At 36.6% G+C, this 19,662-nt stretch overlaps 1 long non-coding RNA gene across 1 annotated transcript; it reads right to left on the reverse strand.

The window, feature by feature from the left end:
* Positions 1-3,310: 3,310 nt before the first annotated feature.
* LOC139715493 (uncharacterized) lies at positions 3,311-19,366 on the reverse strand. The gene is made up of 3 exons (XR_011709826.1): positions 19,182-19,366; positions 7,193-7,378; positions 3,311-3,448 (listed from the first exon to the last, which is right to left on the reverse strand). It is a non-coding gene; the product is annotated as an uncharacterized lncRNA (long non-coding RNA).
* Between the last annotated feature and the right edge of the window lie 296 nt (positions 19,367-19,662).

The raw sequence follows: 19,662 nt of genomic DNA on the forward strand, positions 1-19,662 counted from the left end.
GTTGCTTAGATTGATTTTTTTTATCGTTACTGAAATTGCCACGAGTGGGTTCACCTGGCTTCACGACCAAAGGTATTCAAATCAAAGTTTCAGATTTGTATGTCATCTTTAATATACAAATTGAACGTTTAAAGAGTAGTTGTATAATGTAAACCCTAAAAAATCACTCAGAAATATTTAACAAGCTTTCAATGATGATAGAGGGAATCATGTCTCAAAACAAAGTATATTTTACTGATAGAGCAGTGTTCCTGACTGTAACATGTACAAACGTATGTCACGGTGTTACAGTGCATAATTTTTCTTTATTTAATTGTTTTTGTTAATCTGTTATGATTTCAATAATTTTTTGTTTCATCTATGTGTTATAATGTGATGTCAGGCATTCATTATGAATTATCATTTCATTCTACCTCAAGGAGAAACACCATGGCCCGAATTCACGAAGGTGGTATAAATACATCTGTAAAACCACGGTTTAAACCATGGAGCGCCAAGTGTCGCATGGAATATTTCGTTACAAAATCAGTCATTTCGTCGATGAAATGATTATTTTAAAACGAAATGACAATATTTTGTAACTAAATGAACATTTCGTCCACAAAATGATAATTTCATTGACCAAACGGTCATTTTGTCGACAAGATGACCAATTTCTTGACGAAACATTTCGTGTGACACTTGGCACTCTATGGTTTTTGTCCACGGTTTAAACCATGGTTTCATTTGTACCACCTTCGTGAATTCAGGCCTATGAGTTGTAAAGACAACAAGATTCTCCAAAGGTGTTCTACACACATTTCAGAGGTCACGGTATTACAGTCACGGTGTTACGGTGCACTTATCTATAATCTATGTCATAGTTTTCCTGTCAATTGATTCTCTAATCAAATTTTACTTTGTTATTGTCATTGAGTCTCCAGTACATCCAATGAACAGATCCACTCATCAAAATGTTCACTAACTTCACAGAGTTTGGTCAGTAAACAAAGTGCACAAAAACCCATGTCCATTTTGCCTCACGGTGTTACAGTGCTAATTAATTACGCATAACTCATTGACCCAAGCAATATTTCTTTCTTTCTTTTCTTTTCAAAGTTGCTTGTGATGATATGCATAAATACACAATGAAAATTTTTTTCTCAAGTGTTACATTTTGTTTGTTATTCACATTTGATGAGTGAAATTATACTCAGAGTGTCACGGTGTTATCGAGAAATTGCCCTATTATAAAGTCTAAGAATGATTAGTCTAGATCTAACAATAGGCCTAACAGTGCAATTGTCGGTCAAACGAGCAGGGGTACGCAATGCTACAACCTGTATATATACAGACTGTAACGACTAACTGCGACCAGCAGCAACAAACGCGTATTTAGCCTACCTTGAATTTACCTTGAAGGCCACACCTCGCTGTTACGGTCAGTCATGGTAGTACATTTCTGCAGGATAATGTGGTGTGGCGGGGTTAAGGGGGTCCCACAGGACCCATTTAAAAACCCAGTTGCATTAATTGTGTTTTGAAACTTAGGAGTGTGGGGGCATCAATGGCGATTTGTGGTAGTTTATTCCAGCCGTTGACAACTCTCTGGCTATAGAAGTTCTTCCTAATGTCCAGGCGGCTTCTCGTTTTGATTAGTTTCTTGGAGTGACCTCTTGTTTTACTCGTTGTGGCAAGCTCAAAATAGTTATCTGGTTTGGATTTGTCGATTTGTTTCATTATCCTGTAAGTTTGAAGTAGATCTCCTCTCTCTCTTCTTTTCTCCAGAGTAGTTAGTTTCAGTTTTACTACATGTAGTCGTTCTTCATACGGTAGATGCTGAATGTTTGGGATGAGTTTTGTGGCTCTTGCTTGGACTTTTTCCAACACCTTTTTGTCTTTTTCAAGGTACAGTGTATGGACTCCACGTCTGCATGGCATAGTCTAGATGGGGTCAGACATTACGCGAAACGTAATGGGGCTGCAGACTGTAGCATTCAGGATCATGACAGGGGGTAGTACCCAGATTGTAAATCAACTTAAAATTGAAAAATTTCTTCAATTTGAAGACTTACAGGTGAAGCTGAAGTGTTGACAACAGGTAACGTGCAACTTTAGGTCCTGTCAATATAGTCCCTTTCTGTTCGAAAGTTGCACATTACCTGTTGTCAACACTTCAACTTCACCTTTATCAGTCTTCAAATTGAAGAAATTTTTCAATTTTAAGTTGATATTTATCCACGATACTACCCCTGTCATGATCCTAAATGCTACAGTCAGCAGCCCCATTACGCTACGCGTTTGGGGCTGCTGGTCATAGTTACCTAACAACTAACGTTACACAATGCTGATATCTATCCATGATACTACCCCTGTCATGATCCTGAATGCTACAGTCCACAGCCTCATTACGCTACGCGTTTGGGGCTGCTGGTCGCAGTTACATGTACCTTTCATACGACTAACGTTACACAATGCTAACTTGGACAGAGGCAAATTTGACATGTTTTACAAAATTGATCGTTGTGCAGCCATCCGGGGTCACAAATGAATAAACCATCTATAAAATGAAAGAAGGATCCTACATCTACACATCTGGTCGGCATCTAAAACTAGCATTGCAAACTCAATCCAACTTTGTATGTACTAATCACTGTGAGGACAAAACCTGTGTCACTGTGGGTGTCTACTGTTAGGCTTCTAAGACTAGCATTGCAAACTCAATCCAGCTGTGTATGTCACTGTGAGGGTAAAAGCTGTGTCATTGTGGGTGTCTACAGCTGGGATTCTAAAACTAGCATTGCAAACTCAATCCAGGTTTGTATGTCACTGTGAGGGTAAAAGCTGTGTCATTTTGGGTGTCTACAGTTAGGATTCTAAAACTAGCATTGTAAACTCAATCCAGCTTTGTATGTCACTGTGAGGGTAAAAGCTGTGTCATTGTGGGTGTCTACAGTTAGGATTCTAAAACTAGCATTGCAAACTCAATCCAGCTTTGTATGTCACTGTGAGGGTAAAAGCTGTGTCATTGTGGGTGTCTACAGTTAGGATTCTAAAACTAGCATTGTAAACTCAATCCAGCTTTGTATGTCACTGTGAGGGTAAAAGTTGTGTCATTGTGGGTGTCTACTGTTTATAGGATTCTAAAACTAGCATTGCAAACTCAATCCAGCTTTGTATGTCACTGTGAAAAAATTATTGATATCATAACAGATTAACAAAAACAATTAAATAAAGAAAAATTATGCACTGTAACACCGTGACATGTCATATCTAACGTTTGTACATGTTACAGTTTGTACATGTTACAGTCCTATTGGACAAACTGCATAGCCATCACAAAGGGGTTTGCATTTCCAGGTTCTGGCCCTTTCTGGGCCTCCATGTTTCCCTCCACAAACACAATCACCTTGTATCTCAAAGCCTTCCTCTCCATGTAGTTCCCCAGTCCGTAGGCAGGATTCCACCCCTATACACAACATTTTGGTAAATAGGAAAATTTGTTAGTCATTTCAAAATAGGCAAAAGAAATTTCCAACTGGAAAAGGGCAATTCCACGATAAAGTGGACATGACCATCAAACTTTCAAATAGTCAAATCTCATTCATTTTGGTATCAAATGAAAGCTTAAGGTCTGAATTTTTCATATCTGACCATGTTGTTAGAAAATTACATTTAATTAACTTTGCAATTAATGTGCATAAAATCTACCTAATTTAATTTGAGATAAATATCTGAGATATAAAATGAAGTTAAATGGACGTAGCATGAGAAAATGAAAAAGGAGGTAAAATCTTTGCTTTTGTTTTCAGAGTTTTAGGGTTGAACATCATTACAAATTCATCAAAGTGCAAGATTTTCTATGCGTTATGCTTCAGCAAACATCGCAAATACCATAATCAATAATGTCACGGTGTTACAGTAAAACTGAAATTTTTAGAATTGTTTTAAAATTACAAACACAAAAGAAATTATTTTGATGGCCCAAATCATGACCACATATACCTACCACATACAAGTTCTAAAATGATGGTAACTCATTTTGTTAATTGATTAAAGCTGATTAAAATATGTTACGGTGTTACAGTAATTCTAACACCGTGACTGAAACACCGTGACTTGCATAAGTGTTATACATTTTGTGCCACACAAGTTGCTTACACTGTAGATTGATTTTTTTTATCGTTACTGAAATTGCCACGAGTGGGTTCACCTGGCTTCACGACCAAAGGTATTCAAATCAAAGTTTCAGATTTGTATGTCATCTTTAATATACAAATTGGACGTTTAAAGAGTAGTTGTATAATGTAAACCCTAAAAAATCACTCAGAAATATTTAACAAGCTTTCAATGATGATAGAGGGAATCATGTCTCAAAACATGTAAAGTATATTTTACTGATAGAGCAGTGTTCCTGACTGTAACATGTACAAACGTTAAATATGACATGTCACGGTGTTACAGTGCATAATTTTTCTTTATTTAATTGTTTTTGTTAATCTGTTATGATATCAATAATTTTTTGTTTCATCTATGTGTTATAATGTGATGTCAGGCATTCATCATGAATTATCATTTCATTCTACCTCAAGGAGAAACACCATGGCCCGAATTCACGAAGGTGGTATAAATACATCTGTAAAACCACGGTTTAAACCATGGAGCGCCAAGTGTCGCATGGAATATTTCGTTACAAAATCAGTCATTTCGTCGATGAAATGATTATTTTATAACGAAATGACAATATTTTGTAACTAAATGAACATTTCGTCCACAAAATGATAATTTCATTGACCAAACGGTCATTTTGTCGACAAGATGACCAATTTCTTGACGAAACATTTCGTGTGGCACTTGGCACTCTAGAAGGTTTTTATCCGCGGTTTAAACCATGGTTTCATTTGTACCACCTTCGTGAATTCAGGCCTATGAGTTGTAAAGACAACAAGATTCTCCAAAGGTGTTCTACACACATTTCAGAGGTCACGGTATTACAGTCACGGTGTTACGGTGCACTTATCTATAATCTATGTCATAGTTTTCCTGTCAATTGATTCTCTAATCAAATTTTACTTTGTTATATTCATTGAGTCTCTAGTACATCCAATGAACAGATCCACTTATCAAAATGTTCACTAACTTCACAGAGTTTGGTCAGTAAACAAAGTGCACAAAAACCCATGTCCATTTTGCCTCACGGTGTTACAGTGCTAATTAATTATGCATAACTCATTGACCCAAGCAATATTTCTTTCTTTCTTTTCTTTTCAAAGTTGCTTGTGATGATATGCCCGACCGCCCGCCCGACCGTCCACTGATTCCTATATACCCCCTTCAAACTTCGTTTGGCGGGGGTATAATGAAAGAAGGATCCTACATCTACACATCTGGTCGGCTTCTAAAACTAGCATTGCAAACTCAATCCAGCTTTGTATACTATGTACTGATCACTGTGAGGACAAAACCTGTGTCACTGTGGGTGTCTACTGTTAGGCTTCTAAGACTAGCATTGCAAACTCAATCAAGCTTTGTATGTCACTGTGAGGGTAAAAGTTGTGTCATTGTGGGTGTCTACTGTTTATAGGATTCTAAAACTAGCATTGCAAACTCAATCCAGCTTTGTATGTCACTGTGAGGGTAAAAGTTGTGTCATTTTGGGTGTCTACAGTTAGGATTCTAAAACTAGCATTGCAAACTCAATCCAGCTTTGTATGTCACTGTGAGGACAAAACCTGTGTCACTGTGGGTGTCTACTGTTAGGCTTCTAAAACTAGCATTGCAAACTCAATCCAGCTTTGTATGTCACTGTGAGGGTAAAAGCTGTGTCACTGTGGGTGTCTACTGTTTATAGGATTCTAAAACTAGCATTGCAAACTCAATCCAGCTTTGTATGTCACTGTGAGGGTAAAAGCTGTGTCATTGTGGGTGTCTACAGTTAGGCTTCTAAGACTAGCATTGCAAACTCAATCAAGCTTTGTATGTCACTGTGAGGACAAAACCTGTGTCATTGTGGGTGTCTACTGTTTATAGGATTCTAAAACTAGCATTGCAAACTCAATCCAGCTTTGTATGTCACTGTGAGGGTAAAAGCTGTGTCATTGTGGGTGTCTACAGTTAGGATTCTAAAACTAGCATTGCAAACTCAATCCAGCTTTGTATGTCACTGTGAGGGTAAAAGCTGTGTCATTGTGGGTGTCTACAGCTAGGATTCTAAAACTAGCATTGCAAACTCAATCCAGCTTTGTATGTCACTGTGAGGGTAAAAGCTGTGTCATTTTGGGTGTCTACAGTTAGGATTCTAAAACTAGCATTGCAAAGTCAATCCAGCTGTGTATATCACTGTGACGGTAAAAGCTGTGTCATTGTGGGTGTCTACAGTTAGGATTCTTAAACTAGCATTGTAAACTCAATCCAGCTTCGTATGACACTGTGAGGGTAAAACCTGTGTCATTGTGGGTGTCAAACTAGCATTGCAAACCCAATCCACCTTTGTATGTCACTGTGAGGGTAAAAGCTGTGTCATTGTGGGTGTCTACAGTTAGGATTCTAAAACTAGCATTGCAAACTCAATCCAGCTTTGTATGTCACTGTGAGGGTAAAAGTTGTGTCATTGTGGGTGTCTACTGTTTATAGGATTCTAAAACTAGCATTGCAAACTCAATCCAGCTTTGTATGTCACTGTGAGGGTAAAAGTTGTGTCATTGTGGGTGTCTACTGTTTATAGGATTCTAAAACTAGCATTGCAAACTCAATCCAGCTTTGTATGTCACTGTGAGGGTAAAAGTTGTGTCATTTTGGGTGTCTACAGTTAGGATTCTAAAACTAGCATTGCAAACTCAATCCAGCTTTGTATGTCACTGTGAGTGTCTACTGTTAAAGAGACATTCCAGTTTATTTTCATAATTTCACATCATGTACATTGTAGTACATAAATCGACAAATTCATGTACAGATATGTGGAATTTATTGTGGTTCTTTAGCAGAGAAACAATACTTAAACAAATTACACTGAACAAGGATTATGACATAGGAGGTTTCAGAAATGTAGTTTTGTGGGTGTCTACAGTTAGGATTCTTAAACTAGCATTGCAAAATCAATCCAATCCAATAAACAAACAAGAGGATGCTTTGAAACTGGAATTTTCAGGCTTATTTCTACGAGACCCTGTATATCTCCCTGTACCTTAAAAAATGCTCTGTGTACACAACTAACCTTTAGAATCTCCTGACATCTCATATGGTCCTATTGGACAAACTGCATAGCCATCACAAAGGGGTTTGCCTTTCCAGGTTCTGGCCCTTTCTGGGCCTCCATGTTTCCCTCCACAAACACAATCGCCTTGTATCTCAAAGCCTTCCTCTCCATGTAGTTCCCCAGTCCGTAGGCAGGATTCCACCCCTATACACAACATTTTGGTAAATAGGAAAATTTGTTAGTCATTTCATAATAAATAGGCAAAAGAAATTTCCAACTGGAAAAGGGCAATTCCACGATAAAGCGGACATGACCATCAAATTTTCAAATAGTCAAATCTCATTCATTTTGGTATCAAATGAAAGCTTAAGGTCTGAATTTTTCATATCTGACCATGTTGTTAGAAAATTACATTTAATTAACTTTGCAATTAATGTGCATAAAATCTACCTAATTTAATTTGAGATAAATATCTGAGATATAAAATGAAGTTAAATGGACGTAGCATGAGAAAATGAAAAAGGAGGTAAAAACTTTGCCTTTGTTTTCAGAGTTTTAGGGTTGAACATCATTACAAATTCATCAAAGTGCAAGATTGTCTATGCGTTATGCTTCAGCAAACATCGCAAATACCATAATCAATAATGTCACGGTGTTACAGTAAAACTGAAGTTTTTAGAATTGTTTTAAAATTACAAACACAAAAGAAATTATTTTGATGGCCCAAATCATGACCACATATACCTACCACATACAAGTTCTAAAATGATGGTAACTCAATTTGTTAATTGATGAAAGCCGATTAAAATGTGTTACGGTGTTACAGTAATTCTAACACCGTGACTTGCATTGCAATAACACAGGACTCATACCGGATTACCAACAACTAACCGTTGAAGTGACTATCTGATTCTCTGTCACATTTATTCAAAAGATATCTGGGTTTTGAAGGATTGTTCATAACAGATGGGTCAAGCCATATCCACAAAGATTATGAATTGTACTTGATGCCAAGCATCATTCAATTTTAACCCTTTTTGTGCCAAAAATCTAGAACTGAGTTTACAATGTCATGGGGTTTGATATGTCAATCAACACTCAGAGCACATGGAGGTTTAAAATGGCAGCAGTCCACTTACATTGTGCCACCTACCAGATTTACAACCAGAGAAATTATTTCTGAAGGTTTTGAACTTTAAATCAAGGCAACAGCTTCAGTTGAGTTAAAACCTTTGCTTAATATTCTTATCATAATTAACCATTTTATCACTTGGTTTGATTCTTCTTTTGTAGACTAAAATAGCAGAAAAATAAAAGTTATTGTCCACAATGCTTTTTTTACTCTGCAAACTGCAATTATAGCTACACTGTCCACTTTATATTTTCTAGCATTATATCCAAACGCCAAAGGTTGAAACAAAAAGGGGGCAGGAGACTATGTAGTCATTGCTATACACAGTTTTGTATGCAATCATCAGAATTTGGTCCATTTACGTGTGTACGAGTGTATTTCTTTTTTTTTATTGTAAAAAGTGTTCTGTCTATTTCAAGAACAAGTTGATGTTGGATTCTGCCATAGATTCTTTTTTTTTATAATCTTTTGAACAGCTTCTTTAGTCTAATGGTGAATGCCATGGACTGATAATTTGCATGCAGACTGATGCTAGTATTTCAAAGGTAATCATGAACTGGTCATTTGTCATGCTCTGTGCGTTAATCACGCATTTCAGCGTGTTCCTAACATGATAAAGGGTCTGAAGTCTTGCTGCAGCTTCCCTGGTATCCTAAAGAATTGTACACTTAGGGTATACTGAAGCTAAGATCAATGTGACCACCAAAATTAATCTCACTGGAATACTACATGTGTACTTTCCTGTGCATGGTGCTGTTCGCAATCTCACACGTTTCACCATAAAAAGGGCCACACTCACTGTAATTTATGTGTATGAATGGGAATTTGCATTATTCATAATCATTTCGATGTATTCATTCCCCAGTACATCTTGGAAAAAGAAGAATAAGTGTTATACATTTTGTGCCACACAAGTTGCTTAGATTGATTTTTTTTAATCGTTACTGAAATTGCCACGAGTGGGTTCACCTGGCTTCACGACCAAAGGTATTCAAATCAAAGTTTCAGATTTGTATGTCATCTTTTATATACAAATTGGACGTTTAAAGAGTAGTTGTATAATGTAAACCCTAAAAAATCACTCAGAAATATTTAACAAGCTTTCAATGATGATAGAGGGAATCATGTCTCAAAACATAAAGTATATTTTACTGATAGAGCAGTGTTCCTGACTGTAACATGTACAAACGTTAGATATGACATGTCACGGTGTTACAGTGCATAATTTTTCTTTATTTAATTGTTTTTGTTAATCTGTTATGATATCAATAATTTTTTGTTTCATCTATGTGTTATAATGTGATGTCAGGCATTCATCATGAATTATCATTTCATTCTACCTCAAGGAGAAACACCATGGCCCGAATTCACGAAGGTGGTATAAATACATCTGTAAAACCACGGTTTAAACCATGGAGCGCCAAGTGTGGCATGGAATATTTCGTTACAAAATCAGTCATTTCGTCGATGAAATGATTATTTTATAACGAAATGACAATATTTTGTAACTAAATGAACATTTCGTCCACAAAATGATAATTTCATTGACCAAACGGTCATTTTGTTGACAAGATGACCAATTTCTTGACGAAACATTTCGTGTGACACTTGGCACTCTATGGTTTTTATCCACGGTTTAAACCATGGTTTCATTTGTACCACCTTCGTGAATTCAGGCCTATGAGTTGTAAAGACAACAAGATTCTCCAAAGGTGTTCTACACACATTTCAGAGGTCACGGTATTACAGTCACGGTGTTACGGTGCACTTATCTATAATCTATGTCATAGTTTTCCTGTCAATTGATTCTCTAATCAAATTTTACTTTGTTATTGTCATTGAGTCTCCAGTACATCCAATGAACAGATCCACTTATCAAAATGTTCACTAACTTCACAGAGTTTGGTCAGTAAACAAAGTGCACAAAAACCCATGTTCATTTTGCCTCACGGTGTTACAGTGCTAATTAATTATGCATAACTCATTGACCCAAGCAATATTTCTTTCTTTCTTTTCTTTTCAAAGTTGCTTGTGATGATATGCATAAATACACAATGAAAAATTTTTTCTCAAGTGTTACATTTTGTTTGTTATTCACATTTGATGAGTGAAATTATACTCAGAGTGTCACGGTGTTATCGAGAAATTGCCCTATTATAAAGTCTAAGAATGATTAGTCTAGATCTAACAATAGGCCTAACAGTGCAATTGTCGGTCAAACGAGCAGGGGTACGCAATGCTACAACCTGTATATATACAGACTGTAACGACTAACTGCGACCAGCAGCAACAAACGCGTATTTAGCCTACCTTGAATTTACCTTGAAGGCCACACCTCGCTGTTACGGTCAGTCATGGTAGTACATTTCTGCAGGATAATGTGGTGTGGCGGGGTTAAGGGGGTTCCACAGGACCCATTTAAAAACCCAGTTGCATTAATTGTGTTTTGAAACTTAGGAGTGTGGGGGCATCAATGGCGATTTGTGGTAGTTTATTCCAGCCCTTGACAACTCTCTGGCTATAGAAGTTCTTCCTAATGTCCAGGCGGCTTCTCGTTTTGATTACTTTCTTGGAGTGACCTCTTGTTTTACTCGTTGTGGCAAGCTCAGAATAGTTATCTGGTTTGGATTTGTCGATCCTGTAAGTTTGAAGTAGATCTCCTCTCTCTCTTCTTTTCTCCAGAGTAGTTAGTTTCAGTTTTACTACATGTAGTCGTTCTTCACACGGTAGATGCTGAATGTTTGGGATGAGTTTTGTGGCTCTTGCTTGGACTTTTTCCAACAACTTTTTGTCTTTTTCAAGGTACAGTGTATGGACTCCACGTGTGCATGGCACCGTCTAGATGGGGTCTGACATTACGCGAAACGTAATGGGGCTGCAGACTGTAGCATTCAGGATCATGACAGGGGTAGTACCCAGATTGTAAATCAACTTAAAATTAAAAAATTTCTTCAATTTGAAGACTTACAGGTGAAGCTGAAGTGTTGGGCAAGTCCAAGATAATGCGCACGTTACGTATGGGACATTCAGAGACTTTTATGACCTGAAAAATAGTGTTAATGGCCTTTGATCATATTGAACTTTTTTATGGTGACTGATATCTAGGAGAAGTATAATCATGTAAAAAATGGAGAAAAATGACCTTGACAATTATATTCTAGAGGAGAAAATATGTGCCGTTACGTATGGGACCAGAAAAATTTTGTTTTTTGAACATTTTTTTCAACCTCAAAACTCTCTGAAAGTATATCATTCTACGACTTGTAACTCACTGTGACGAAAGTCACAACACTCAAGATTATCACAGGTAAGTTTCATGTCATTAGGCAAAAAGCTCTAATTACAGGTTCTAATTAAAGACAGACATGACGTGTTACGTATGGGACAGTTACGTATGGGACAGTTTGTCCCCCATTCATTTAGTGTGTGAAGAACCATGTTTATGGGTATTTTGCATAATTATTGAAGTAAAATCAGTTGAAACTACTCAAATACTGATCCAGATTGTCAAGGAAACAATATTCCCCAAATATTCACCATCATAATCATATTCAATCATATTTTTATATTTTTATGACCAACCTGGGTATGCATGTCCTCTGTCCCCCATTCGTTTAGTGTGTGGAGAACCATGTTTATGGGTATTTTGCAAAATAATTTTGCAAAATACCCATAAACAAATTTTTGCATAATTATTGAGGTGGAATCAGTTGAAAATACTCAAATACTGATCCAGATTGTCAAGGAAACAATATTCCCCAAATATTCACCATCATAATCATATTCAATCATATTTTTATATTTTTATGACCAACCTGGGTATGCATGTCCTCTGTCCCCCATTCGTTTAGTGTGTGGAGAACCATGTTTATGGGTATTTTGCAAAATAATTTTGCAAAATACCCATAAACAAATTTTTGCATAATTATTGAGGTGGAATCAGTTGAAACTACTCAAATACTGATCCAGATTGTCAAGGAAACAATATTCCCCAAATATTCACCATCATAATCATATTCAATCATATTTTTATATTTTTATGACCAACCTGGGTATGCATGTCCTCTGTCCCCCATTCGTTTAGTGTGTGGAGAACCATGTTTATGGGTATTTTGCAAAATAATTTTGCAAAATACCCATAAACAAATTTTTGCATAATTATTGAGGTGGAATCAGTTGAAAATACTCAAATACTGATCCAGATTGACAAGGGAACAATATTCCCCAGATATTTACCATCATAATCACATTCAATCATATTTTATATTTTTTATGACCAACCTGAGTATGTATACCCTGTTTTTATCAGGAGAGTTACTCCTGAAAAATTGAATAGTTTAAAGTGTTTACTTCCATTGATGAAGGGCAGTTTGCCATTTAGTTTCATTCAAAAACAACTTGACACAAGAAATATTAAGTTTAATAAATAAGCAATACCTGCTGCGTGGAACCCCAGTGATCGAGTAGATCTGTCTAGCAGTCAGGTCATTGATTCGAGTCACACCTCAGTATGTATACCCATGAATTTTGTTGTGGCTACTACTGAAAACTGAATAAGGACAATTTGTGTATCACTTGCAATAAAAAAAAATAATTTTACTTTTTATTTTTTTCTATATATATCACAACCGTTTCAAATTGGGTCTCCATCACATAAACTTTGAATTCCTCTAGTGTTAGGATTTTATGCTCTTAAGTAATTCATATAATTGGTTTCCAATCATCTCTTTAAATGTTGAAAACTGAATCCCCATTTCTACAAAAAACTATACCATCCCTTTAATACTGATTTTTCATCGTGTATTTTGCCATTTTCCCCTCCCCCTTTCTGAAAATAGTTCAGTCAAGTTCATGTATTGTTTCAAGTGTCTGTAACTCAAAAAGTAGCTACAATGTTGGGATGCTTTCTTCAGGATGATTGACCATTTGTGTACTGAGAGACCTTCCCAGCTAGCTACATGCATTCACATGCAATATGTATGAGGATGTCCCATACGTAACGCATTTGTCCCATACGTAACATTATTTCAATGCCTAATAAAAAATATTTCTTTTGCTTTTTTTTCTTTTTTCTCTGGTATTTAATTTCTCTAAACAATAAATTAGAACTTTCCAAAAGGGCATTAAAATAACCTTAGCAATTTCAGAAAAAACCTAAAAAAATGACCTCATTTTGTTACGTATGGGACATCTCATGATAGGACACGAGCTAATTTGCATAATCATTTGCATAATCCCTAAATTTTCATACAAAGTTAAACTATGTGATGAAGTTCTTATGTCCACATATTAATCAAATATCATTTGCTTTCCTTTGAATTAATATGAATTTTTATAAATGTCCCATACGTAACGCTGTGTTTCACATTTATGCAAATGAAGCCCTTGAAATTTGCATAAATTTACATAATATCATTTTTTCCTCTACGGAAATCAAAACTTCAACTCATAAGCTTCAAAATGATACCAAACTTGTCAATATTGAGCAAAGATGAAATTTTGCCTTCTGAGGGGACCTTATCTTGGACTTGCCCTGTTGACAACAGGTAACGTGCAACTTTAGGTCCTGTCAATATAGTCCCTTTCTGTTCGAAAGTTGCACATTACCTGTTGTCAACACTTCAACTTCACCTTTATCAGTCTTCAAATTGAAGAAATTTTTCGATTTTAAGTTGATATTTATCCACGATACTACCCCTGTCATGATCCTAAATGCTACAGTCCGCAGCCCCATTACGCTACGCGTTTGGGGCTGCTGGTCATAGTTACCTAACAACTAACGTTACACAATGCTGATATCTATCCATGATACTACCCCTGTCATGATCCTGAATGCTACAGTCCGCAGCCTCATTACGCTACGCGTTTGGGGCTGCTGGTCGCAGTTACATGTACCTTACGACTAACGTTACACAATGCTAACTTGGACAGAGGCAAATTTGACATGTTTTACAAAATTGATCGTTGTGCAGCCATCCGGGGTCACAAATGAATAAACCATCTATAAAACTAGAAATATCACATAAGGTGATTAATACCCCCGCCCCGTGACGACAGTCTTACCCAAGGAATGATCTTTCCTTGATCTTCTGCCATTTAAATGCTGTTACCATGGCAACGCAGCTTCTGACACGTCCGAAAAATATGTCTTGCACATCTTCCCACCAATATTGTGTGTGACATTTCATAAGCTTTTTTCAAAAACTGAGGAAGTAGTTCAATCCACAAGATCTTTCCTTGATCTTCCGCCATTAATATGCCGTTACCATGGCAACGCAGCTTCCGACACGTCCAAAAAATATGTCTTGCACATCTTCCCACCAAGACCAATGTGTGTGCCACATTTCATGAGCTTCAGTCGAATACAGAGGAAGTAGTTCAATCCGCAAGATCTTTCCTTGATCTTCTGCCATTTATATGCCGTTACCATGGCAACGCAGCTTCCGACACGTCCGAAAAATATGTCTTCCACATCTTCCCACCAAGATCAAGGTGTGTGCCACATTTCATAAGCTTTGGTCAAAAAACTGAGGAAGTAGTTAAATCCGCAAGATCTTTCCTTGATCTTCTGCCATTAATATGCCGTTACCATGGCAACATACTTTCGGGTACTGTCAAAAAATACGTCTTGCACATCTACAACCAAAGGCACACATCTGTACCAAGTTTCATGGAAATTGGGCAAAAACTGAGGAAGTAGTTTGCAACACAAAATTTTCCATCATTTTGGCTCATAATATGTGAGCTGTTACCATGGCAACATACTTTTTGTCACTGTCAAGAAATGTGTCATGCTGACCTATATCCTAAGACAAACATTCAATATGAATTCCATGAGAATTGGAAGAACACTGATGAAGCAGTTTTGCCATGCAGCATTTTGCCCTATATTTTACCAATAACATGCCGTTACCATGGCAACGCACTTTTTGCCACTGCGGAAATATGTGTCTTGCACATTAACATATTCAGATGAACATCTGTACCTAATTTCATAAAAATTGATCAAAAACTGTGGGAGGAGTTCGCGACGCAAGATTTGTACCCATTTTTACCCATAATATGCCGTTACCATGGCAACGTACTTTTGGGTACTGTCAAAAAATAAGTTTTGCAGATCTACAACCCAAGGCACACATCTGTGCCAAGTTTTATGGGAATCCGTTGAAAACTGAGGAAGTAGTTCGCGACGCAAGATTTGCAACGGACCGACCGCCCGACCGACCGCCCGACCGTCCACTGATTCCTATATACCCCCTTCAAACTTCGTTTGGCGGGGGTATAATGAAAGAAGGATCCTACATCTACACATCTGGTCGGCTTCTAAAACTAGCATTGCAAACTCAATCCAGCTTTGTATGTACTGATCACTGTGAGGACAAAACCTGTGTCACTGTGGGTGTCTACTGTTAGGCTTCTAAGACTAGCATTGCAAACTCAATCCAGCTTTGTATGTCACTGTGAGGGTAAAAGCTGTGTCATTGTGGGTGTCTACAGCTAGGATTCTAAAACTAGCATTGCAAACTCAATCCAGCTTTGTATGTCACTGTGAGGGTAAAAGCTGTGTCATTTTGGGTGTCTACAGTTAGGATTCTAAAACTAGCATTGCAAAGTCAATCCAGCTGTGTATATCACTGTGACGGTAAAAGCTGTGTCATTGTGGGTGTCTACAGTTAGGATTCTAAAACTAGCATTGCAAACTCAATCCAGCTTTGTATGTCACTGTGAGGGTAAAAGCTGTGTCATTGTGGGTGTCTACAGTTAGGATTCGGGCAAGTCCAAGATAACGCGCACGTTACGTATGGGACATTCAGAGACTTTTATGACCTGAAAAATAGTGTTAATGGCCTTTGTTCATATTGAACTTTATCATGGTGATTGATATCTAGGAGAAGTATAATCATGTAAAAAATTGAGAAAAATGACCTTGACAATTATATTCTAGAAGAGAATATATGTGCCGTTACGTATGGGACCAGAAAAATTTTGTTTTTTTGAACATTTTTTTCAACCTCAAAACTCTCTGAAAGTATATCATTCTACAACTTGTAACTCACTGTGATGAAAGTCACAACACTCAAGATTATCACAGTTAAGTTTCATGTCATTAGGCAAAAAGCTCTAATTACAGGTTCTAATTAAAGACAGACATGACGTGTTACGTATGGGACAGTTACGTATGGGACAGTTTGTCCCCCATTCATTTAGTGTGTGAAGAACCATGTTTATGGGTATTTTGCATAATTATTGAAGTAAAATCAGTTGAAACTACTCAAATACTGATCCAGATTGTCAAGGAAACAATATTCCCCAAATATTCACCATCATAATCATATTCAATCATATTTTTATATTTTTATGACCAACCTGGGTATGCATGCCCTTTGTCCCCCATTCGTTTAGTGTGTGGAGAACCATGTTTATGGGTATTTTGCAAAATAATTTTGCAAAATACCCATAAACGAATTTTTGCATAATTATTGAGGTGGAATCAGTTGAAATTACTCAAATACTGATCCAGATTGACAAGGGAACAACATTTCCCAGATATTTACCATCATAATCACATTCAATCATATTCTATATTTTTTATGACCAACCTGAGTATGTATGCCCTATTTTTATCAGGATAGTTACTACTGAAAAATTGAATAGTTTAAAGTGTTTACTTCCATTGATGAAGGGCAGTTTGCCATTTAGTTTCAATAAAAAACAACTTGACACAAGAAATATTAAGTTTAATAAATAAGCAATACCTGCTGCGTGGAACCCCAGTGATCAAGTAGATGTCTGTCTAGCAGTCAGGTCATTGATTCGAGTCACACCTCAGTATGTATACCCATGAATTTTGTTGTGGCTACTACTGAAAATTGAATAAGGACAATTTGTGTATCACTTGCAATTAAAAAAAATCATTTTACTTTTTTTTTTTTTATATCACAGCCATTTCAAATTGGATCTCCATCACATCAACTTTGAATTCCTTTAGTCTTAGGATTTTATGCTCTTAAGTGATTCATATAATTGGTTTCCAATCATCTCTTTAAATGTTGAAACTGAATCCCCATTTCTACAAAAAACTGTACCATCCCTTTAATGCTGATTTTTCATTGTGTATTTTGCCATTTTCCCCTCCCCCTTTCTGAAAATAGTTCAGTCAAGTTCATGTATTGTTTCAAGTGTCTATAACTCAAAAAGTAGCTACAATGTTGGGATGCTTTCTTCAGGATGATTGACCATTTGTGTACTGAGAGACCTTCCCAGCTAGCTACATGCATTCACATGCAATATGTATGAGGATGTCCCATACGTAACGCATTTGTCCCATACGTAACATTATTTTAATGCCTAATAAAAAATATTTCTTTTACTTTTTTTCTCTTTTCTCTGGTATTTAATTTCTCTAAACAATAAATTAGAACTTTCCAAAAGGGCATTAAAATAACCTTAGCAATTTCAGAAAAAACCTAAAAAAATGACCTCATTTTGTTACGTATGGGACATCTCATGATAGGACACGAGCTAATTTGCATAATCATTTGCATAATCCCTAAATTTTCATACCGAGTTAAACCATGTGATGAACTTCTTATGTCCACATATTAATCAAATATCATTTGCTTTCCTTTGAATTAATATGAATTTTTATAAATGTCCCATACGTAACGCTGTGTTTCACATTTATGCAAATGAACCCCTTGAAATTTGCATATATTTACATAATATCATTTTTTTCTCCACGGAAATCAAAACTTCAACTCATAAGCTTCAAAATGATACCAAACACGTCAATATTGAGCAAAGATGAAATTTTGCCTTCTGAGGGGACCTTATCTTGGACTTGCCCATTCTTAAACTAGCATTGTAAACTCAATCCAGCTTCGTATGACACTGTGAGGGTAAAACCTGTGTCATTGTGGGTGTCTACAGTTAGGATTCTAAAACTAGCATTGCAAACCCAATCCAGCTTTGTATGTCACTGTGAGGGTAAAAGCTGTGTCATTGTGGGTGTCTACAGTTTGGATTCTAAAACTAGCATTATTGCAAACTCAATCCAGCTTTGTATGTCACTGTGAGGGTAAAAGCTGTGTCATTGTGGGTGTCTACTGTTTATAGGATTCTAAAACTAGCATTGTAAACTCAATCCAGCTTTGTATGTCACTGTGAGGGTAAAAGCTGTGTCATTGTGGGTGTCTACAGTTAGGATTCTAAAACTAGCATTGCAAACTCAATCCAGCTTTGTATGTCACTGTGAGGGTAAAAGCTGTGTCATTGTGAGTGTCTACAGTTAGGATTCTAAAACTAGCATTGCAAACTCAATCCAGCTTTGTATGTCACTGTGAGGGTAAAAGTTGTGTCATTGTGGGTGTCTACTGTTTATAGGATTCTAAAACCAGCATTGCAAACTCAATCCAGCTTTGTATGTCACTGTGAGGGTAAAAGTTGTGTCATTGTGGGTGTCTACTGTTTATAGGATTCTAAAACTAGCATTGCAAACTCAATCCAGCTTTGTATGTCACTGTAAGTGTCTACTGTTAAAGGGACATTCCAGTCTATTTTCATAATTTCACATCATGTACATTGTAGTACATAAATCGACAAATTCATGTACAGATATGTGGAATTTATTGTGGTTCTTTAGCAGAGAAACAATACTTAAACAAATTACACTGAACAAGGATTATGACATAGGAGGTTTCAGAAATGTAGTTTTGTGGGTGTCTACAGTTAGGATTCTTAAACTAGCATTGCAAAATCAATCCAATCCAATAAACAAACAAGAGGATGCTTTGAAACTGGAATTTTCAGGCTTATTTCTACGAGACCCTGTATATCTCCCTGTACCTTAAAAAATGCTCTGTGTACACAACTAACCTTCAGAATCTCCTGACATCTCATATGGTCCTATTAGACAAACTGCATAGCCATCACAAAGGGGTTTGCATTTCCAGGTTCTGGCCCTTTCTGGGCCTCCATGTTTCCCTCCACAAACACAATCGCCTTGTATCTCAAAGCCTTCCTCTCCATGTAGTTCCCCAGTCCGTAGGCAGGATTCCACCCCTATACACAACATTTTGGTAAATAGGAAAATTTGTTAGTCATTTCAAAATAGGTAAAAGAAATTTCCAACTGGAAAAGGGCAATTCCACGATAAAGTGGACATGACCATCAAATTTTCAAATAGTCAAATCTCATTCATTTTGGTATCAAATGAAAGCTTAAGGTCTGAATTTTTCATATCTGACCATGTTGTTAGAAAATTACATTTAATTAACTTTGCAATTAATGTGCATAAAATCTACCTAATTTAATTTGAGATAAATATCTGAGATATAAAATGAAGTTAAATGGACGT

Source organism: Diadema antillarum, unplaced genomic scaffold, assembly GCF_040938485.1.
Source record: "Diadema antillarum isolate AM-2024a unplaced genomic scaffold, OU_Dant_1.0 scf00000049, whole genome shotgun sequence".
Lineage (NCBI taxonomy): Eukaryota > Metazoa > Echinodermata > Echinoidea > Diadematoida > Diadematidae > Diadema > Diadema antillarum.